The 23,833-nt window shown below is 46.6% G+C and overlaps 5 non-coding genes across 5 annotated transcripts; 3 read left to right on the forward strand and 2 right to left on the reverse strand.

Annotated features, from left to right (window-relative positions):
• Positions 1–848: 848 nt before the first annotated feature.
• On the reverse strand, positions 849–960 carry LOC125994044 (U5 spliceosomal RNA). Its single transcript, XR_007490479.1, has one exon. It is a non-coding gene; the product is annotated as a U5 spliceosomal RNA (small nuclear RNA).
• Positions 961–2,360: 1,400 nt separating this feature from the next.
• On the forward strand, positions 2,361–2,442 carry trnas-gcu (transfer RNA serine (anticodon GCU)). Its single transcript has one exon. It is a non-coding gene; the product is annotated as a tRNA-Ser (tRNA).
• Positions 2,443–7,370: 4,928 nt separating this feature from the next.
• Positions 7,371–7,480, reverse strand: LOC125994030 (U5 spliceosomal RNA). The gene has a single exon (XR_007490475.1). It is a non-coding gene; the product is annotated as a U5 spliceosomal RNA (small nuclear RNA).
• Positions 7,481–15,714: 8,234 nt separating this feature from the next.
• On the forward strand, positions 15,715–15,787 carry trnat-agu (transfer RNA threonine (anticodon AGU)). The gene has a single exon. It is a non-coding gene; the product is annotated as a tRNA-Thr (tRNA).
• Positions 15,788–22,223: 6,436 nt separating this feature from the next.
• On the forward strand, positions 22,224–22,389 carry LOC125993982 (U1 spliceosomal RNA). Its single transcript, XR_007490458.1, has one exon. It is a non-coding gene; the product is annotated as a U1 spliceosomal RNA (small nuclear RNA).
• The last annotated feature ends 1,444 nt before the right edge of the window (positions 22,390–23,833 follow it).

The raw sequence follows: 23,833 nt of genomic DNA on the forward strand, positions 1-23,833 counted from the left end.
CCACTGCGGAGGTCCGAACACACCTGATTTATAAATTCGTGATAACGCATATCTGAACTGGTCTCGCAAAGGCAACAGCAGAAGTACTACTGATTTGCTGGTATATCATTTGTCGTGAATTCATGCATTGTGTTGGTTTTATTCTTTCAACAAGGTGGTGTCCATGCACTTCTGCATAAGTTCCGCTCTAGTCTTCTGGCCCAACTCTTTCGTACATATGATGACCATGGAAAGTTCTTTGCGAATGATCAATCTTTGCCTTTCATGTTCATCGGGACTACCCTTTTAATAGGTACCTACACTGTGTATTTGGATAGAGACTGCTGAAAGGGGACACATATGCCTCGTGAACTACATGCATTACTGCGGGTGAAGAAGAGTGAACAAATAAGTCAGCAGACAAGCTTGCCGATTTATTAGTGCCCAGAAGAGCAGCACTCTGTTCCGTACTGTAACCTGCTAGGTTTGTTCCCGGTTCTTTATCTTTAATGCTCGATATGCTAACAGCAATTACCAAGAGGCAGCCTTCACAGTTTAACTCTTTAATGTATGCCAGAATGATCGATGCACAGCTGTGGAGCCCTTTCTGCCAGATGCGAAAGAAGGTCCCTCTCTCAGCGCCAAGGTTCCTGCTCTTATACTACTCTGGGCCGCCTTCCTGCAAGGAGGCGACTCTGCCTAATCTGTATGATAACGTGTGACCTTGTCGTCTTAACTGAGAGCGAATTCTACATATGTGCAAAGGGTGTCATAGAGAAGAGAAAGCTAATAAAGCAAGAGAAGGGTTGCAGCGATATAACGGCATAGCTCAAGCTACCCAGCTAAACACATGTGCCAAAGAGGCCTATTCTAACAAACCGTTGGTGAGAATGGCTAGAGATAGACTCTTATTGTTCCTCCCCACGGAAATCTTTAGTAAAAGGCGAACGATTTATTCGATCTGAAGAGAAAAAAGAATGAGCTGATAATCTGGGTGAAAACGGGCCACCCCACTGCTGGTCTCACCAAATTCACAGGCGGTCTCACACTCAAATTGCAGCAACCATTCCTTCTAATACAAACAATAGACGTTCATAGATTTACTATACTTAGAAGGCCTCAACCTAAATAGAAGGTTTAAACGAACGAGTATTTTGTGTTCATTAATGTCTTTTTTACTTAAAACATTGTTGGCGCACAGGATTGTAGGTACCTGATCGAACACATTCTTTCAAACAGCGATTGGGCGTCTATTTTGAGTATTGAAGGTAAAAACAGTTGTATGTCTTGGTACGTGTACTTTTGATATCAGAGAATGGGAAATGATCCCATATCTGTGTTTTATTTGAAAACATGTGATTTCATAACGACACAAATCGGGAAAGAAAATACGATCGTAATTTCTCAAATTATTTCTCAAATTTCAGAAGTGCTCTATATCTCTCGTGTCGCAAATAATTGAGGCTTTTGTCGTTGCAGTGGAGGTGAATTTGGAGTGTAATTCACCTCCACTGCGACGGTGGCGTTCGAGATTGGACATTTGAATATAAATCTGTCCGTTACATTCCGATTGGTAGCGAATATGACATGGACCTGAGGACTGCATTTTAGTGATGAACGAATTCTGATTAATATCATAGCCGGTTTGGGCGTGCCCTTTCAGGGTCATATTTTGTTTCTACCGCTGCCTCGTGGCAGCCAGGCCTAAAAAAAGATGGGAACACCTGAAGGAGGGAGTTTCACCAAGATGAATTTGGAAGAACTTTATGAAATAAAGTTGATGTTAAAACATAGGTGGACGTAATGTCTGGAAGCCTGCGTTCAACAGAAGGCTGTTTGGCAACAGTGAACAACGGACAAATTCAGCAAGGTAATTTACTGACGCCATGACCCAGATTCGTTCCGGTGATGCTACGGCCACAACACTATACGATCATGACCAATATGCAATCGCATACAATAAGTTTAGGGTCTTTTCTTTAGGATCTTCAGCCAAGACACCCATGAAAGAATGTTGATGTTAAAATGTCGGTGGAACTATCCAACTGTGCAGATCCGATGATCCCAAAGATTTGGGGTGAGACAACATTGAAAAAACGTTTTGCTTTGTTTACAGTGTCACTTATTTTGTGGCTTACCTTTTCTTCGTTACACATCTAAAGTATCGTATCATTTTACCTTGCGGCTTATACTACACCGTACATACCATATCACGTCGCCTATTCAACTCATGCATGAGATGCGATCGCTGAAATATTTAGGCGATGGGTTGCTACTCCATTGTGCTCTCCACTCATCATTTCATATCACATCCTCGTCGGTTTCACATTCACATCCAAAGTATCTTGGCACAACATACGTAACATGACTTATCAACACAAGACGAGGTGGCCGAGAGGTTAAGGCGATGGATTGCTAATTCGTTGTGCTCTGCACGCATGGGTTCAAATCCCATCCTTGTCGAAGGCTTGCTTTGAGAGAATATTTGCCACAAACTAAACAGGAAAGAGGGTTCTTACCTGTGTATGTGTTTTGAACTGTCGCTTCTCTGAGAATCTTTGACCACAAACTGAGCAGGCAAAAGGTTTTTCTCACCAGTGTGGGTTCTTGTGTGTCTTTTGAAGTTTCCCATCTCTGAGAATCTTTGGCCACAAACTGAGTAAGAAAAAGGCTTTTCACCTGTGTGTGTTCTTACATGTGTTTCTAAATTTACCTTCTGAGAGAATCTTTGGCCACAAACTGAGCAGGAAAAAGGGTTCTTACCAGTGTGGGTTGTTGTGTGTCTTTTCAAGCTTCCTTTCTCTGAGAATCTTTGGCCACAAGCTGAGCAGGAAACATTTTTTTCACCTGTGTGTGTTCTTCCATGTGTTTTTAAGTTTACCTTCTGGGAGAATCTTTGAAATTCTGCTGGAATGTAATGGGGTCAGCTGGTCTACTATGGGGCTCATTGGTGCAGGGGAATGATTCTCGCCTAGGGTTCTTTGATTGCCCGGGTTAAACTCCCGGACGAGCTCTTCTTTGAAACACTGTTGTCTATCGTTGTGTGGAGTCAAAGTCAAAGTCAAAGTCAGCTTTATTGTCAATTTCTCCACATGCCAAAGACACACAAAGAAACCGAAATTTCGTTCCCCCCTATCCCACGGTGACAAGACATGGCTCACAACAGACAAACAAGTAAACAAGTATAACAAAAGCGTGCTGAATAAATAATGAATAAATAACACAACAATAATAAATAAATAAATAAATAAATAAATAAATAAATAAATAAATAAATAAGAGGAGCAGAAAAAAAAGGAGCAAGTGCGCGTACAGCTGACATTCCCGAAAATAGCGCAACAGTGCCGCACGCTACGCAGAAGGGGGTAGCGAGTTCAGGGCCCTAACAGCCTGGAGAAAGAAGCTGTTGGCGAGTCTGGTGGTGCGGGAGCGCAGGCTCCTGTACCTCTTCCCAGAGGGCAGAAGGTCAAACAAAGAGTGAGCCGGGTGACTCACATCTCTGGCAATCGAGGTTGCCTTGCGGGCGAGATGGGAGGTGTAAATGTCCTTCAGGGAGGGGAGCGAAGCACCAATAGTCTTACCAGCCGTATTCACTATGCGCTGCAGGGCCTTCAAGTTCTGTTCAGTGCAGTTACCACCCCAGACAGCGATGCAACTGGTGAGGACGCTCTCAATGGTGCCATGGTAGAATGTAGACAGGACTGCCTGAGGAGCACATGCACGCCTGAGCTTCTGCAGGAAGTACAGGCGGCGCTGAGCTTTCTTTGCCAGTGACGAGGTGTTTGCGGACCAGGAGAGGTCCTCACTGATGTGCACCCCCAGGAACTTGGTGCAGCTCACCCTCTCCACCACAGCACCGTCGATGATCAGCGGCAGGTGTGTTGTGTGACCCTTCCGGAAGTCAACAATGATTTCCTTGGTCTTATTGACGTTCAGCAGGAGGTTGTTGTCCCTGCACCACGTGGTCAGAAGGTCAACTTCCGACCTGTACCGAGTCTCGTCGCCTTTCGTGACGAGACCCACCAGAGTCGTGTCGTCAGCAAACTTCACTATGTGGTTGTCGCTGTAGGTCGCAGTGCAGTCATGCGTCAGCAGGGTGAAGAGCAATGGACTGAGCACGCAGCCCTGGGGGGCCCCCGTGCTCAGCGTGATGCTGGCGGAGATTTTGTCGCCAACACGCACCACCTGAGGCCTCTGACAGAGGAAGTCCAGTATCCAGTTGCAGAGGGAGGTACTGAGGCCCAGCTCATCGAGTTTGCAGATGAGTCGCTGCGGCACAATGGTGTTGAAGGCAGAGCTGAAGTCCACAAACAGCAACCTCACATATGAGTCCTTTCTCATATGACAGGCCAATGTTACACAGAATGTACCATGGTCTGCAAGCTTTCTTTGAGGCTCGTTGGTCTAGGGCAGGGGTGTCAAACTCATTTTTGTCGCGGGCCACATTGTAGTCAAAGTTTCCCTCGATGGGCCATTATGACTGTCAACCCAAATAAATAAACGCCTCATATTATATACAGTATAAGCTACAAAACAAACTGACAAATAATTGCTTTTTCAAATCAGACTCGTGGAAACTTTTCACATATTTCAAAAATAATTTTAAGAAGATTCTTAAAAGTTCCGACAATTTGCAATGTTAGTATGACATAGATTTAATGCACAATTTGTCGTTGCGGGCCACAGAAAATGATACGGTGGGCCATAACTGGCCCCGGGCCTCGAGTTTGACACCAGTGGTCTAGGGGTATGAATCTTGCTTTGGGTGTGAGAGGTCTGGGGTTTAACTCCCAGATGATCCCTTCGTTAAAACATTGCTGTTGATCAACTAGCCCCATTTCATCTGAGGTGCATGTCACATGGGCTGTCAATTGAAACGAAACGGGTTGTGTTCATTTACCTTGGGTCTCTTGAATCTGTTGTTTCGATTCTCATCACTTGAATCTGCCGTCATGTGTCATCCATTGCGCCACTCACCCTACAAGACTGTATCGACTGTAAACTTGTGTGGAAAACTGTCATTGTCCAAAGGAAGGCTGCTTAGCAACAGTGACCAGCAGACAAATTCATCAAAGTAATTTGATTATACCATAACCCGGATTCGAATGGAACACAACCATTAACCACTACACGATCATGGCCTGTATGCAGTAGCGTTAAATAAGTTGCGCATATTGGCCATGATCATATAGTGGTTAGTACTCGGTGTTGTGGCTGCAGCAACCCTGGTTCGAATCAGGGTCATGGCATACTCAAATAACTATGTGGAATTTGTCCCTTGCTCACTATTGCTGAACAGCCATCTTTTGGACAATGACGATTTTCCTCACGTTTGCGGTCGATAGCCTTAACTTGTAGGGCGAATGGCGCAATGGATAAAGCATCATGGCATATTCAAATAATGTCACCCATTTTTTTTTTGTTTTTCATTTTTGTAAAAGTGTTACACACAAGTTTATAAGCCACATATTCCTGTGGGGCTCGTGGAGCAATGGATAACGCATCTGTCTACAAATCAAAAGATTCCAGGACTCCTGGCCAGCTCACATACCATTTTGTGGTCAACATTAGCTATGTGTAATTTATGTGAACTTTTGGGTTGAAGTAACTCACAGACACCATCAAAAAATAGTCTTTCCAATTTTGTCTGATCTCAAGTCTTAGGAATCATCGGATCTGCGTAGTTATTGGATAGTTCAACCAACATTTTAACATCGACATTCTTTCATGGTCTGCCTGGGTGTCGTGGCTGAAGTTCCTAGAGAAAAGACCCTAAACATGCAACTGCATATTGGCCATAATATAGCAATGAGGCGGCTGCAACCCCAGTTTGAATCTGGTTAATAGCAGAATAAACTTGTTGCAGTTATTTTTTATTCACCCTAAACAGTCTTACGTTGGACCATGACAAATTTACATACACACAAGCTTACAAAAAATGACAACTTCCCGTGGGGCTAGTGGCTTGTTTCTTGCTCTGAACAGACAGGCAAAACGATTCCTAGCATTTACTAATCAAGTCCTAACCAATTCCTGTGTGTATGGGGGGGCAAAGGAACCAATCAGATGGCCCGAATCCATGCATGGCGGATGATGGCAGTGATCAACACAGATATTTGAGAAGTGAAATGAAGTTTATAGGATTTGCAGACAGGGTGCAATCATTATTTAAACAAAAGTAGGCAGGTGCATACATTTGGAAACTCCAACAGAAAAATGACAGCAATATTTAGTAGATCCTCCTTTTGCAGAAATAACTGCCTCTAAACCAGTGGTTCTTAACCTGGATTTGGTCAAACTCTAGGGGTTCGGTGAGTCGGTCTCAGGGGTTCAGCAGAGCCTCCACTGCGGAGGTCCGAACACACCAGATTTATAAATTCGTGATAAAGCATATCTGAACTGGTCTCGCAAAGGCAATAGCAGAAGTCACACCGATTTGGTGGTATGTCATTTGTCGTGAATTCATGCATTGTGTTGGTTTTATTCTTTCAGCAAGGTGGTGTTCATGCACTTCTGCATGAGTTCCGCTCTATTCTGGCCCAACTCTTTCGGTGCAGCCGTTGTACATATGATGACCCTGGAAAGTTCTTGGCGAATTATCCATCTTTGCCTTTCATGTTCATCGGGTCTACCATTTTAATAGGTATCTACACTGTGTATTTGGATAGAGACTGCTGAAAGGGGAAGCATATATGCCTCGTGAACTATATTTATTACTGCGGGTGAAGAAGAGTGAACAAATAAGTCATCAGACAAGTTTGCCGATTTATTAGTGCCCAGAAGAGCAGCACTCTGTTCCGTACTGTAACCTGTTAGGTTTGATCCCAGTTCTTTATCTTTAATGCTCGATATGCTAACAGTAATTACCAAGAGGCAGCCTTCACAGTTTAACTATTTGATGTATGCCAGAATGATCGATGCACAGCTGTGGAGCCCTTTCTGCGAGATGCGAAAGAAGGTCCCTCTCCCAGCGCCAAGGTTCCTGCTCTTATACTACTCTGGGCCGCCTTTCTGCAAGGAGGCGACTCTGCCTAGCCTGTGTGATGACGTGTGACCTTGTAGTCTTAACTGAGAGCGACTTCTACATATGTGCAAAGGGTGTCATAGAGAAGAGAAAGCTAATAAAGCAAGAGAAGGGTTGCAGCGATATAACGGCATAGCTCAAGCTACCCAGCTAATCACATGTGCCAAAGAGGCCTATTCTAACAAACCGTTGCTGAGAATGGGTAGACGGGGAAGCCTGTAAGTGAGTCCGTCACTCGCATACTCCATCGCTTCTCGGCCTTTTGGCTAAAATCAAGTGTAGTCTCGGTTCTTGGGTTTGAGGGATTAAGAGAGCTGATCATAGAAGAGAGAATTTTAACCATAAAAGTGGTGCCAAAGAGGCCTATTCTAACAAACCGTTGGTGAGAATGGGTAGAGATAGACTCTTATTGTTCCTCCCCACGGAAATCTTTAGTAAAAGGCGAAAGATTTATTCCATCTGAAAAGAAAGAGAGATCTGATAATCTGGGTCAAAACGGGCCACATCACTGCTGGTCTCACCAAATTCACAGGCGGTCTCACACTCAAATTGTAGCAACCAGTCCTTCTAATACAAACAATAGACGTTGATAGATTTACTATACTTACAAGGACTCAACCTAAATAGAAGGTTTAAACAAGTATTTTGTTTTCATTAATGTCTTTTTTACTTTAAACATCTTTGGCGCACAGGATTGTAGGTACCTGATCAAACCTTCTTTCAAACAGCGTCACCTATCGATTGGGCGTCTATTATGAGTATTGAAGGTAAAAACAGTTGTATGTCTTGGTATGTGTACTTTTGGTATGAGAGAATGGGAAATGATCCCATCTCTGTGTTTTATTTGAAAACGTGTGATTTCATAACTTTATTCAAATCGGGAAACAAAATACGATCGTAATTTCTCAAATGATTTCTCAAATTTCAGAAGTGCTCTATATCTCTCGTGTCGCAAATAATTGAGGCTTTTCTCGTTGCTGGCATGGTTTGGAGTGTAATTTACCTCCACTGTGATGGTGGCGTTCGATATTTGACATTTGAATATAAATCTGTCAATTTACTTTAGAAAGTAAATGTTGTTTTCTAGAAATCTATACTGAGATGTATGAGGAACAACAATCGGGCGTATTCTTAAAAAGACAGACCTACAGCCGACAAAAAGGTTTTGATACGTTCATATCATATGACGAGTCAGGAACGTGGTAATTCCATATTATTTTGCATTGACTAATTTGGTTAATACAGTTTAGCAAGCAAATGCACAGTTCCATAGTACAGTTAATAACATGCTCAAAAGCATTCAGTGTGTCACAGCACCGCAGACCTAAACTCCATGTACGTACGACTGCGTGTGATTTTTGTTTTAATCAGAAAGACCAGGGGAGAGCGCGAACGCAGTCCACGACTGTTGTGTTTATACGGAGTAGAGATGAACACGAATGCAACTTCTTTATTCAGCAACTTTTTATTTTCTCCCCACTCATGTCTTACATAGCAGTACAATGCCCCTGGCGCACCACAGAGCCCCCAACTGTCAACATTATTTGAGACCTCCAATAACAAACTATATAATATTATAGTTTCAACATACGATAATACCACATCTCCCTTTTTCCAGGGATCATAGGGTAGACTGCCTTTGTCTCGTCAGACCTTAGAGCAGTGGTTCTTAACCTGGGTTCGATCGAACCCTAGGCGTTAGGTGAGTCGGCTTCAGGGGTTCGGCAGAGCTGGTATGTCATTGCCCCGCCCCCGCCCCGCTAACCCCCCCCCCCCCCCCCCCGCCCACGGATGGCTGAACACACCTGAATATCGTGTAAATTCGTGATAACGCATATCTGAACTGTTCTTGCAAAGGCAACAGCAGAAGTCACACTGATTTGCTGGTATGTCATCCCTCCCTATATAGAGGGGTTCGGTGAATGTGCACATGAAACTGATGGGGTTCGTTTAACTCGCCCCCCAAAGAGGGGTTTGTTGAATGCACATATGGACCTGATGGGGTTCGGTACCTCCAAAAAGGTTAAGAACCACTGCCTTAGAGGATTATTCTGCCTCTTGTGTAGAAAGGTCTGTTCCTAACTTTTGCCAAGGTCTTTCAGGGCACCCTGATGGCACGAGTGCCTCTTTTGGGTTGTGTCGCTCTTGTATGCATGTCCTGCAGTTCAGTACCATTTTGTTCACTTGCTGGCTGAGTCCCGGCCACCACACAGATTGACGTGCACGTGATTTACATTCCAGGACACCTAAGTGTCCTTCGTGTAATTTGAACAGCACGTCATTCCTCATTGCGGAAGGTATTACCAGTCGTGTGTCCTTTAGCATCTTTCACTGTTAATGTGGCTCGCTCCGGCCAGTCATTTTTTAGCGCTGGTTCCTGTTTTGCATGTGCTGGCCATCCTTCCATGCACATGGTCATGACACGCGAGCAGACACTGTCGGCTTTCAACTGCTCTTTCAGGTTTTCTGTATATGATGAGCTGACAGGTAGACTCTCAGTGACACAGTCCACAAATATGTTTGTGCTCTCCATCAGCTCCTGGTCATCAGTGGACATGCGTCATTTTACAGGTTGCACGTGAAAGTGTGTCTGCTGTCCAAAGCGACTTTCCTGGTACGTGCACGATGGAGTATGAGTAGCGCATCACCCTCATCCTGAAACCCTGGATTCTCTGTGGCAAAAGATCCAGTGCTTGGGCTCCAAGCAGGATGAGAAGGGGTTTATGGTCGGTCTCCAGGCAAAACTCCTTTCCAATGAGGAAATCCCGAAACCGTTCACAGGCCCATATGAGGCCCATGTGAGGCCCAGAGCTTCCTTCTCCACCTGTGTGTATCGTTGCTCAGTTGGAGTGAGTGACCGTGATGCGTAAGACACAGGCTTCCATCCTTCCCCTCATTTCTGAAGAATTACGCCCCCCAACCCATATGATGATGCATCAGCAGATACTTTGGTGTCTCTGCCCGGGTCATACATAGCCAGCACCGGAGGAGAGGACAGAGCTTTCTTTAGGTCTTCAAATGCTGCTTTTGTCCTTTTGGGGCACGACCACCATGCCGGCACACCAATCAGTTGGCTCCTTCACCCGACTAATGACGAGCTTCCATGCGCTGGAGCTCTCTCTTGACTTCACCCACCAGTGGTAGTGGAATCCTCCTGGTTTTTTTTACTGAATATGGCACGGCACCTGGCTTGACCTTTATGGTGTATGTTTGTTGTAGCTAACCCAGACCGCTGCGCAACTTGGGGTAACTTGCCTTGAAAGTCTCCATGTCTATGCTGTCGACTCGGATAAGCAAGCCAAGAAATGTGCTCTGGTTTTGATCAATATATCAGTGTTTTTTTTCATTTGCCGTTCTCATCCCTGATGTTTAGCTCTGCTTCAAAATGAGGCTTGTCATCTTTCTGTGGCAACTGTGATTTTTTTCTGTGGCTCATCACCTGACACCTACCCACAGTTTGCGGTGTATTTGTCTCCCTAGACTCAATATATATATTTGTGTGTGTATATATAAACAGTGATCTCCAAGAACCACCATCATGTGTTTTTTTTTTAACAACGATTACTTCTAGAACATTCCTTGAAAATAATACGTCCTCATCAGTGAGTTGTTTTAGAACAGGCCTGTCGGCTACTCATGTGGTAGTTGGGGGCTGCCTTTTGCCGATGGGCACAACTGTAGTGAATGCAAACTTCCTGTGTTGCAGAGAAGAACCAGCGGACACACATAGTCATTGCTTTTCTTTTTGTACCTTTAATCAGAAATCTGCTATTGGCTGTAATGAAGATTTGGCACACAAAACGTACCTATATTCCTGGACTTGGACTCTGACTCGGGGACTCGGACTCGGTCGGACTCTGTCATTTTTGCCGGACTCGGACTCAGACTCGGTGCTGATTTTGACCGAGTCCACCGAGTCCGACAATAAAAAAATCACGTTCAATTTTATTTTCATCATGCTGCTCAGAATGCGAGTAGGAATACTGTCCACAGCCCTGCTTACGATCAATGCGGCCACGTTGAGTTGCACTTAGGCTAATGTTTACATTATGTACCAATGTCAAGGACGATTATGTCACCCAGCTTATATCATTGATGTGTTTCGATAGTTGTGGGGTCGTCACTAATTATTTGTGTTTAGATAAATGTCTGAGCTATAATGGTGTAATTAATGATTAAAAAATATTATCTTACATGTCCCGTGTTTCAGAATGGTTATTTAATTGGGCAAGAGTGTTTTCAAGCGTTTTGCCTCATGCCAATGGCACTCAGGGCTAAGGGTGGGCTTCAATGACCATTTTTGTAAAGCCACGCATTTAATACCATGTCAAATAATATATTAGAGTGTAGGTTATGTTCCAATGTATCCACTTCTATCGGTTAAATTGTCAACCGTACATTTATGACTATGCCTCGAGTGATCTACGTTATGAACTAGCACAACTCCGGTGGGGCAGGGAAAATGTTATCGATCCGACGTCCGATTGGAACGTCGCCTCACTTTTACGTCCGCCCTCTCAGCAAGGGATCCTATATAAGCCGAACCAGCCAGTGTGAAAGCAGTTGCGTTCGTTCTGATAGATTTTGATCTAAATTAGCCTTGACTAAAGACGAAGCAGTCACATGAATTAACGGAAAAAATTGACAGCCGGACTGGGACCCGGACTCGGACTCGGTGGTCAAGAGGCCGGACTCGGTGCAAAAATCCGACCGAGTCCACAGCTCTGGCTCAAACCTCATTGAATAAAGTACATAAGCAGACAAGTATATTCACATATTAAATAAATAAAAGAAACATTTTAAACATATAATTATACCTACACACCAAATCAATAAAGAAGACATAACTAGACATTTTTGATAAGTGGTAATGAGAAAGGTTTTTATAACTTTATGATCTGATATATATATTTCTGAGCACTTTGAAATAACAAATGTTTTTTGATATATTGCCTGAATAGCTTAATGACCCTTAAGGAACTGTTCAATGCATGCCTGATGATTTTCTAAATCACGGACACTGCCAAAGTCGTCTAAAAATGTTCAGTACTTGATTGTATCTTATGTTTTGACTAATTCTAGACACCAGTTTTCGATTACTACTGAACGTTCTGGACAGAGGGAAATATTTTGCCTAACAAAGAAAAGATATGGTTGAAAGCATGATTAAACTAAGAATATGATGACGTAAGCAAGTACATGGAGATCAAAAGAACAAACAAACAAAAACATGGTAAGTGGTGAGTACAAACTTTGCATGGTCAGGGAACATTAATAAATAGGTAGATGATGTCACAGCCAAAAGCTCACATAATTTCGTACAAAATGACAAAATTGAAAGAATGATGAATGGATGAGGTGGAACAGTATATGTGCAAGAATGTTTACAGGAAGGTCACTTGGAGATAAAACCAGCAGGTGCCAGAGGGAGACAGCCAAGCCAAAGACGATCGTCAAGGCTGAAAGACGGAAAGGACAACAACAGCCCCCACAAATCGAATCTCCCATAATCAGCACCCAACCCCACGGAACCAGCTCTCACCGAACCAGCATCCACTCCCATGGAATCAAACTCTCCTGTGAACTTGCCCCACCCCAAAGACTCATCACCCATCAAACTCGGCCCACACTGGCCGACTGAATATAAGCTGACCAAAGAACCTTGAAGGTGGCCTTTTCTGAATGGAGACTTTGCGCTCTTGAAAGGCCCAGCGCTGTATTGTACTTTCCTGAAGACAGAGCTTTCTGAACAAGAATTGTGATTGAACTCAACCAACCTGTGTAAGTCTAATTTCTGCTTCAGTGTCTTAGCATTTTCCTAAATCTGAAGAAATCAAACGAGCACACAGTGAGTAAATTGGATAACTGGTGATTGGCAATGACTTTTGCCGTGAGGCGCAGATAGTGCGCTCCCTAAATTGTGGACAAAATCCAACAGGTGCATGAACTCAATCTGTTCTTCAACAGATTTGATTCCGCCTCCCCCCCACCCCTTCACCTCACTCCGCATCTTTTTCTACCACCTTCGACACTCCAGCCCCCCCGCCAGCTCACCAACCCCCTCCCCCGGAGTCACTCTTCTGTCTCCTGTCTCCACTCCATCACCCCGGTCTTCCGACATCCCCCTCTTCTTTACAGATCTTCAGGTTCACTTCAGAAAGATCAAAGCAGGGAAGACCCCGGGCCCAGACGGCATCTGGCCGAGACTGCTCAGGGATTGTGCGGACCAGCTGAGTGGTGTGGTCAGGTACCTGTTCAACCTAAGCCTGAGCCTGAACAAGGTCCCAGTACTGTGGAAGACCTCCTGCGTGGTCCCTGTACCAAAGGTGCCATGCCCCAAGGAGCCTAACCACTTCAGGCCTATTGCCTTGACTTCCCACCTGATGAAGACTATGAAGAGGATCATCCTGGGTCACCTGCGTTCACTAGTGGGAGCGCAGCTGGACCCCCTGCAGTTTGCTTACCTGCCTGGTGTTGGGGTGGACAATGCATTGATTTATTTACTGCACAGAACACTGCTTCACCTGGAGGACAACAGGAGCACTGGGAAGATCATGTTCTTTGTTTTCTTCAGCGCTTTTAACACCATCCAGCCGTCACTGCTTAGGGTGAAGATGGAGAAGGCGGGTGTGGACCAGTGCCTGACTGCATGGACAACGGACTTCCTCACCGACCGGCCGCAGTTTGTGAGGTTACATCGCAGTGAGTCCGACGTGGTGCACTGCAGCACTGGTGTCCCCCAGGGTAGGGTGCTCCTTTCCTTTTCACCCTGTTCACGTCAGACTTTACCCACGACACCGCACACTGCCAAATCCAGAAGTTCTCCGACGACATGGCCATTGTTTGAAATGTCGCAGAGGGGAACGATCTGGAATATAGGTTGGTCATCAAGGACTTTGTCAGCTGGTGTGAGCTCAACCAGCATCAGGTGAACAACACCAGCAAGACGAAGGGGTTGATTGTGAGCTTCGGGAGGACAGCACCCATCTTCACTCCAATGAACATCCAGGGATCGGACAGTGAGGTAGTGGAGAACTACAAATTCCTGGGTGTTCGCCTTAACAACAAACTGGACTGGACTGGACTGATCACACCCATATCCTGTACAAAAAGGGCCAGAGTCGCCTCCATCTGCTGAGGAGACTGAGGTCCTTCGGTGTGTGCAGGGCTCTCCTCCGGACCTGCTATGACTCTATGGTGGCCTCGGCCATCATCTACGCTGTGGTCTGCTGGGGTGGGGGCAGTAGTGACCGGGACAGGGGGGGACTGAATAAGATGCTCAGAAGAGCGAGCTCTGTTCTGGGCTGTCCCCTGGACTCCATTGAGGTTGTGGGTGAGAGGAGGACGTTGATTAAGCTTAAATCCATCATGGACAACACCTCTCACCACCTCCATGAGAGTGTGCGGTTCCTGAGCAGCTCCTTTAGCGGCAGACTTTTGCACCCTCGGTGTAGGAAGGAACGGTTCCTCAGGTCCTTCATTCCCTCTGCTGTCAGACTTTACAACATGCATGCCGCCTGATAAAATGAATGTGTTTCGTCTCTACTAGCAGCACTTGTGTTTATCCTTGTCTGTTATTTACCCTTTTTTGTAATTCTGGCACTTGTTTTATTCTTGCACTCGTATTATTATTGCACTGATATGCGCTGCTGTGACAAGTGAATTTCCCTGCTGTGGGATGAATAAAGTTCAATCAATCAGTCAAGAGTTGGTTCAGACTGAAGTCAAGTTTTTGATTTCAAAGCATGACACGTTAAATTGACTATGAAAGGGATCGTCTGATCCGAAGTCAGGTGCCTTATCCATTAGGCCACATCGCCATGTGAAATACTCCATGTTTTCAGTGTGGCCTTGATAAGACTGTTTAACGGTTCCCAACAAGCAAGGATGCCCAATGTGGGAACCGAACCCACGGCCCTGAGTTTAAGAGTCGCATGTTCTCCCCACTGAGCTAACCAGGCTTTTCGACCTTGGAATTGTTTCATTTTTTCATTTTTTTTGAATGGGTTAGGGGAAATAGAGAAATGTTTTAAGTGTGGCCTCTGAAACACATCTATTGATAAGACTAAAGAATCAAAGGTTCCCGACAAGTGTGGGCTGCCCAATATGGGGATAGAACCCACAACCCTGAGATTAAGACTTGCATGCTCTACCACCTGAGCTAACCAGGCTTCTCCTATTAAGAACTGTTTCATTCTTTCACTTTTTTTAATGGGTTTGGTTCACGAAAACCAGAAGCCACGTTTTAAATCTGGCCTCTGAAACACATTCGTTGATAAGACTAAACATTTAAAGGTTCCCAACAAGTGGCAGCTGTCCAATGTTGTCTCTAGTTGGAAACCCCAGCCCGAGTTGGAAACCCTAATTGGAAACCCTTGCCCCAGTTGGAATTCCTAGTTTGAAACCCTACCCGGAGTTGGAACCCTAGTTGGAAACCCTAGCCCTAGTTGGAAATGCTGGCTCTAGTGTGCAATAGAGAAAGCATTTTTTCTTTTGGTTTTTGTCACTTTGTTGCACTGAAAATGGAGATTGGGGGGGAGTCAGCACAACAAAAAAGAAATCAGAAACCAAAACCTTTCTGACAGTATAGAAAAGAATAATAAATAATACATAGAATAAGGTTTACTGTCTGTGAAGTTGAGTTTAATTGAAATGGCCAGTGGTTGAATCAATTTTACAGTAAAATAGCTCTGTAAAACCAACTATTCATGGCCTCGGTAGCGCAGGCGGTAGCGCGTCAGTCTAGTAAACTGAAAGTCGTGAGTTCAACCCTCACACGGGGCTATGTCTTATTTAGTCCTAACCCTAACTCGAGCCCTTGTTGGAAACCCTAGCCCCAGTTGGAAACCCAACTTTGAGAATGGTCAGACAGAAGTACCTTTTTCTTTTGATGAAGTTCAGTTTGATGGAAATGGCCGGTGGTTGAATCAATTTTACAGTAAAATAGAATTTTAAGACAGGTGCCACAAATTCTCGTTGGCGCAGGCGGTAGCGCGTCAGTGTCGTAATCTGAAAGTCGAGAGTTTGATCCTCACACGGTGCATGATTTATATATATTCCAACCCTAAATCTAGCCCTACCTGTAAACCCTAGTCCTAGTTGGAAATCCTAGCCCTAGCCTAGTTAAGTTTGATCAAAATGGGCGGTGGTTGAATCAATTTTACAGTAAAAAACAATTGCACAAATTGCAAATGCATAGCCTCGTTTGCGGAAGTGGTAGTGTGTCAGTCTCATAATCTGGAGGTCGTAAATTCGACCCTCACACAGGGCACACTTTTATATAGTCCTAACTCTAGCCCGAATTGGAAACCCTCATCCTCGTTGGAAGCCCCAGTTGGAAACCCTGGCCACAATTTGAAACCTTAGTTGGCTTCCCTAACCCGAGTTGGAAACCCTAGTTTCAGAATGCTCAGACTAAAAGTCACTTTATCTTTCTGTGAAGTTCAGTTTGATTGAAATGGCCGGTGGTTGGATCAATTTTACAGTAAAAAAGAATTGTAAAACTGTAAATGCACAGCCTCATTAATGCAGGTGCTAGCATGCCAGTCTCACAATCTAAAGGTCAAGAGTTCGGTCCTCAGGTGGGGCAGACCTTTTATATACCTAGTCCAAACTAGCCCTAACCCTAACTCTAGCCCTAGTTGGAAACCCTAGTCCTAGTTGGAAACCTTAGTTGAAAACCCTATTTTCAGTAGGGAGCAGGTTGCTCAGACTAAAATAACTTTTTCTTCTTTTAAGGGGTAGGGCAGCAAAGTAAGCAGGGATTGTGAATATCAGCAAGCACAGGTTGCTCAACTGGAGTCAAGAGAAACAAATTAAAAATTGTACATCAGATGAAAAATGTGCCTCTTTCTTTTGGCTTTTGTCACTGACATTTGGGGTCACCACAACAAAGATCAAAACAGCACAAAAACAGTTTACCTATATTTTGTCACGTCTCGCCCCCAACTGCTCCACTATGTGTCTGTCTTGGTTTCTGTCTGTGTGCTCGCCCCTCCCCTCCTGTGTGCCCATGATCAGTGTGATTGTTCCCACCTGCCTCTCGTTACCTGTCGTGTATAAAAGTCCTGTCTGCCCCTCTCTCCCTGTCGGATCATTGGTTTTGGTTTTGGTTGCTGTCGTTCGGTGTTGGCGTGCTGTCTTGGTGCCGTCGTGTCCTGCTGTCTTCTTGTTTCACGTCCCGGTCAGTCAAGTTATTGTTTAGGTCATGTCAGTTTACCGAGTCTGTATTTTGAGTTGCTTCGGTGGACCCTGGTCCGGGCTGCACTTGGTCGTCCTGCTCCATGCTCCACACCCGACCGTGACAGAATGATCCGACCATCACAGCGGCCAGCGCTTGGACCACCCTTCACCACCAGCTCCCGCTGCGACGCCCGATCCACATCCGAGCATGTTCCAGCGCCATGGGCTTGCAGCCGCCATCGGATCTTGCTCCAGCGACGCCGGGCTCACGGCCGCCATCGGAATTCCCCCCCGGCGCCATCAGCTCTGCGACCGTTGTCGGACTTCGCTGCCGCGACGCCGGACCCGCGGCCGCTATCGGAGTGCCCCCCCGGCGTCATCAGACTCACGGCCGCCATCGGGCTCCACCCCAGCGTCGCAGGACCCGCGAACGTCGCCAGACATCCAAGCCAGCTGCGTCGGACCCGCGATCGTCCCTGGCTCCGCTCCCTCTGCTGCGGCGCGTGATGGCTCTTGCCGCCGCGCACAGCCCCGCCTTCCGAATGTCGCCGATCACTGTACGGACTTTGTGAGTGGCCGCCGATCGCGGTACAGACTTCCCAAGGCGCCGCCCCAGTGCGGTTGTGTTTCCCCGAGTTTCCGCGGAGTGCGGTTCTGTTTCCCCAAGTCGCCGCCCGTGTGCTGTTGTGTTCCCCAAGTCGCCGCCCGAGCGCGGTTCTGTTCCCGAAGTCACCGCCAGAGTGCGGCTCTGTCCCCTAGGTCACCGCCAGAGTGCGGCTCTGTCCCCTAGGTCACCGCCAGAGTGCGGATCTGTCCCCGCAGTCACCGCCCGAGTGCGGATCTGTCCCCGCAGTCACCGCCCGAGTGCGGTTCTGTCCCCGCAGTCGCCGCCAGAGTGCGGATCTGTCCCCGCAGTCGCCGCCAGAGTGCGGATCTGTCCCCGCAGTCGCCGCCAGAGTGCGGATCTGTCCCCGCAGTCGCCGCCAGAGTGCGGATCTGTCCCCGCAGTCGCCGCCAGAGTGCGGATCTGTCCCCGCAGTCGCCGCCAGAGTGCGGATCTGTCCCCGCAGTTGCCGCCAGAGTGCGGATCTGTCCCCGCAGTCGCCGCCAGAGTGCGGATCTGTTCCCCGAAGTCGCCGCCCGAGTGCGGTTCGGTTCCCCAAGTCACCGCCCGAGTGCGGTTCGGTTCCCCAAGTCGCCGCCCGAGTGCGGTGCGGTTCGGTTCCCCAAGTCGCCGCCCGAGTGCGGTGCGGTTCGGTTCCCCAAGTCGCCGCCCGAGTGCGGTGCGGTTCGGTTCCCCAAGTCGCCGCCCGAGTGGGGCGCGGTTCGGTTCCCCAAGTCGCCGCCCGAGTGCGGCGCGGTTCGGTTCCCCAAGTCGCCGCCCGAGTGCGGCGCGGTTCGGTTCCCCAAGTCGCCGCCCGAGTGCGGCGCGGTTCGGTTCCCCTAGTTTTTTTTTTTTTGGGACGTCGGGAGACGTCCCTTGTGGGGGGGGTTCTGTCACGTCTCGCCCCCAACTGCTCCACTATGTGTCTGTCTTGGTTTCTGTCTGTGTGCTCGCCCCTCCCCTCCTGTGTGCCCATGATCAGTGTGATTGTTCCCACCTGCCTCTCGTTACCTGTCGTGTATAAAAGTCCTGTCTGCCCCTCTCTCCCTGTCGGATCATTGGTTTTGGTTTTGGTTGCTGTCGTTCGGTGTTGGCGTGCTGTCTTGGTGCCGTCGTGTCCTGCTGTCTTCTTGTTTCACGTCCTGGTCAGTCAAGTTATTGTTTAGGTCATGTCAGTTTACCGAGTCTGTATTTTGAGTTGCTTCGGTGGACCCTGGTCCGGGCTGCACTTGGTCGTCCTGCTCCATGCTCCACACCCGACCGTGACATATTTTCCTCTTTCAATTTGATGATACACTAGACATGAATACCTGTTTAGATTTGAAATCTTATCCATTAGGCCAGATAGCCATACAGGAAATTCTGACAAGTGATAGCAGTGCAATGATTTTTGAGCATATACAGTAAATCTACAGCCTAGATTCAAGTGGAGTTAACTGACTGGATCAGAAGATTAAGGGGTTCAAGTCCCTTCGTTGTCAATTTAATGAATGTCAAGAGGAAAGTAGCCTAGTGGATAATGTGTCTAACATTAAATAATAGTTTTTATTTTGTTTCTGCATTACCCAATACATCTCCTTCACATTGTGACACATTCTCCCATTATCTGTCTGTGTTAGGTAGAGAAAAAGATTTTAAAGGAAAGGTACCGTAATTTCTGGACTATAAGCCGCGACTTTTTCCAAAATTTTGAACCCTGCGGCTTATAGTCAGGTGCGGCTTATATAAGATTTTTTTCGTGATTTTTGTGATGACTTGATCACTTTTATGCACTCGTAAAAACGCTGTGGACCACTGTTGTGCGGTATCTTGAAAAAAAAAAAAACAACAACAAAAATACTATTTTGAAACACTACTATGGCTGCTGCTTATTCTGACTGTGTTGCTTGTGACTATTATGAGCTTTAGTAGGAATGCACGCTAGGTGACCTGCGTCAAAGGGCTCCAAACCCTTTCTCTTAGAGATTACACAAAGCAGTGGCGCTGTTTGGACCATCTGCATTGTATTAAAACCCAATCAATTAGCATTTAAATTCAATTCTTCTGACATTTTGCTCACCAAAAACAAGTTGTAATGAATGTGAACTTTTAATGCATTTTATTCAGAAGGTTACTTTGAACCCTGAGGCTTAAATGGCGGCGAGGCGTATTTATGGATTTTTACGGCTTTCTGTGTACTGTCTTTCTTTGTAAAAAAACTCATGTGCACGTGCGGCTTATAGTCCGGTGCGGCTTATGTAAGAAAAAAACTAAAATATCCCTGAATTTTAGCTGGTGCGGCTTATAGTCCGGTGCGGCTTATAGTCCAGAAATTACGGTAAGTATTGTTGTGTTGTGTTTTGTTGTATTGTGTGTTGTCATTACCGTATTTTCTGGACTATAAGTCACGTTTCTTTTCATAGTTTGGGTGGGGGGGCGACTTATACTGAGGAGCAACTTATACGTGATTTTTTGTCACAAATTTTCAAAATAAAAAAAAAAAACGAAAAATGGATAAACGAACCGTGATGTAGCAAGGGATTACTGTAGTTTGAACTGCAAGTGACATCAGCGGCGCGGCGGTTGTTTACTTAAAGGACAAAGGATTCGATCACGGGATGACGAAGATGACGAAGGGCCCCATGTACTACCGGCATCTTTAGTGGCTTTGCTTGTAAGTGACACAGAGGACGGAGAGTTTTTTTTTCCCAATGATCATCACACACACATCTGGGTGTGGTGAGATTTGTCCTCTGCATTCAACCCATCCCCGTGTGATTTTGATCCATCCCCTGGGGGAGAGGGGAGCAGTGAGCAGCAGCGGTGCCGCGCTCGGGAATCATTTGGTGATCTAACACCCAATTCCACCCCTTAATGTTGAGTGCCAAGCAGGGAGGCAATTGGTCCCATTTTTATAGGTATGACCCGGCCGGGGTTTGAACCCACAACCTTCCAGTCTCAGGGCGGACACTCTACCACTAGTTTGAAGGATTTAATGATTTGGAGTGACACAGAAGGTTTGAAAAACTATTATATGTTTCACGCACACCCGGTCCTATTCTATGGAGCTCTCTTCGACCTCTGTGGCTGGAAGTGCCACCTCCAGGGATGGAAGTCCACGCTGCCACACGCCTGGAAGTCGATGCCGGTGCTTGGGGCTGTGTGGCGGTGAACTGTTTATGTTATTGTTATTTGATATATTTGTCATTTTCAAAACTTGTTCAGGAAAAAAAATATTATTCAGTGGTAATGTTGGACGTTTTCAATAAATACAAATTCATACAGTTTTAGGGTTCTCAGGTTAAAAAAGGCAATGCATGCACGGGGGCCCCCAGGGCTGCGTGCTTAGTCCATTGCTCTTCACCCTGCTGACGCATGACTGCACTGCGACCTACAGCGACAACCGCATAGTGAAGTTTGCTGACGACACGACTCTGGTGGGTCTCATCACGAAGGGCGACGAGACTCGGTACAGGTCGGAAGTTGACCTTCTGACCATGTGGTGCAGGGACAACAACCTCCTGCTGAACGTCAATAAGACCAAGGAAATCGTTGTTGACTTCCGGAAGGGTCACACAACACACCTGCCGCTGATCATCGACGGTGCTGTGGTGGAGTGGGTGAGCTGCACCAAGTTCCTGGGGGTGCACATCAGTGAGGACCTCTCCTGGTCCGCAAACACCTCGTCACTGGCAAAGAAAGCTCAGCGCCGCCTGTACTTCCTGCGGAAGCTCAGGCGTGCATGTGCTCCTCAGGCAGTCCTGTCTACATTCTACCGTGGCACCATTGAGAGCGTCCTCACCAGTTGCATCGCTGTCTGGGGTGGTAACTGCACTGAACAGAACTTGAAGGCCCTGCAGCGCATAGTGAATACGGCTGGTAAGATTATTGGTGCTTCGCTCCCCTCCCTGAAGGACATTTACACCTCCCATCTCGCCCGCAAGGCAACCTCGATTGCCAGAGATGTGAGTCACCCGGCTCACTCTTTGTTTGACCTTCTGCCCTCTGGGAAGAGGTATAGGAGCCTGCGCTCCCGCACCACCAGACTCGCCAACAGCTTCTTTCTCCAGGCTGTTAGGGCCCTGAACTCGCTACCCCCTTCTGCGTAGCGTGCGGCACTGTTGCGCTATTTTCTGGAATGTCTGCTGTACGCACACTTGCTCCTTTTTTTGCTCCTCTTATTTATTTATTTGTTGTGTTATTTATTCATTATTTATTCAGCACGCTTTTGTTATACTTGTTTACTTGTTTGTCTGTTGTGGGCCATGTCTTGTCACCATGGGATAGGGGGGAACGAAATTTCGGTTTCTTTGTATGTCTTCGGCATGTGGACAAATTGACAATAAAGCTGACTTTGACTTTGACTTTGACTTAAACAGTTCTACGAATCCTGTTTCACCCACTGAGTGTGTATGTGTGCCACACGTTTTTAGCAATTAAGCCCGTGACTGAAAATGGCGTGTGCGGTAAAGACGTCGGCCCATGATCAAGAAGGTGGTTCACCCCATGTGAGGCTCAGCCATTGCACTACGGTTGTGCTGACCTCTGCAAATTCCCCTACTGTGTGAATCTTGACTGCATTATTTCTGGTAGTGGGGGACTGTGTTCGCGCTCTCCTCTGGTCTTTCTGATGAAAACAAAAATTAAGCGCAGTAGTATGCACATGGAGTTTAAGTCTGCGATGCTGTGACACACTGAACGCTTTTGATTATGTAATTAACTGTACTCTGGAACTGTGTATTAGGGTTCTCCAGATTATTCTTATCGTATGATTATGTTGGAATGCAGCCTGTAATAAATAACCTAGCTAGATTAGTTTTATGCTTATGTTGGAATGCAACCTGTGATAAATCACCTAGCGTGTCCCATCCTACACAAAGTCGTAAAACACCCCTTGCTATGTTTTGACTAGAGGTCAAGGGCTTTCTCTATTCAGTCCACTCTTACCCCCACCCTGTTTCTCTTAATAAAAATGCTCTTGCAGGAGGCGAGAGTCAGACCTCCATTCGAACATCGCTGTACGCACAGCGACGAATGGACTCTCCACCTGCAGGTGTCTAAAGGGACTTACTCGTCTCCCGTGTGGTTCTTGCAAAACAAGTTGGACTGAGCGAATCTCTAACACTGTGCATTTGCTCGTTAAACTGTATTCACCAAATTAGCAAATGCAAAATTCAAAGTCAAAGTCAAAGTCTCCTTTATTGTCAATTCCTCCGCATGTCAAGACACACAAAGAGATCGAAATTACGTTTCTCACTATCCCAGGGTGACAAGACAGAGTTCACAACGCACATACAAGTAAACAACACAGGAAAAATAACATAAGAAGTCAACATCAATGAACAATAAGCGTGATAGCACGCTAGCCGCTCCCGATGCACAGCAGAGTCCGGTAAGATGACAGTCAACCAGGCCACTGTGAACACGAGCACACAGCAGGCACGCACTGTCCGGTTCGTGGATCCTATCAGGCGAACGCAACCCATCTTGTCGTCCCGCGAACGAACGTACGCCAGGAGAATGGAAGGCACGGATGGGCGAGCTGGGTTGGCCGCAAGCCTGGCCCGACGTCTCCGCGCTGGCCCCTCTTCCGCTGCCTCGCAGACCCGCTGCCGACGCATCCCAACAATGCTCCAGGACGGAGCAGTCCGAGCTCAGGACGCAGTCCAACCGGGGGAGGAAGAGCAGGCCAGTCCGGCATCGCTCCATGACGAAGCAGTCCGAGCGCTAACACCAGCAGCAAATCTCTCCGCACCAAAGTCCAGAACGCCATAAAACCCACGTCCGCCGATGTTGAGCAGAACATGCCCGCCGCACTAGTAGCACGACGTATCACACGAGACGAATACACACAAAACTGCCAGACAAACACTCAGTAAACACTCACAAAACACCGAACGGGACAGAGAGTGGCCGCTGCATGTGCACGCGCCGCCATCTTGAACGGTAGTCTCTTTTCATTTCAATATGTAATTACCACGTTCCTGACTCGTCATATGATATGAACGTATCAAAACCTTTTTGTCGGCTGTAGGTCTGTCTTTTTAAGAATGCGCCCGATTGTT

This window comes from Syngnathus scovelli, chromosome 1 (assembly GCF_024217435.2).
Source record: "Syngnathus scovelli strain Florida chromosome 1, RoL_Ssco_1.2, whole genome shotgun sequence".
Classification (NCBI taxonomy): Eukaryota; Metazoa; Chordata; class Actinopteri; order Syngnathiformes; family Syngnathidae; genus Syngnathus; species Syngnathus scovelli.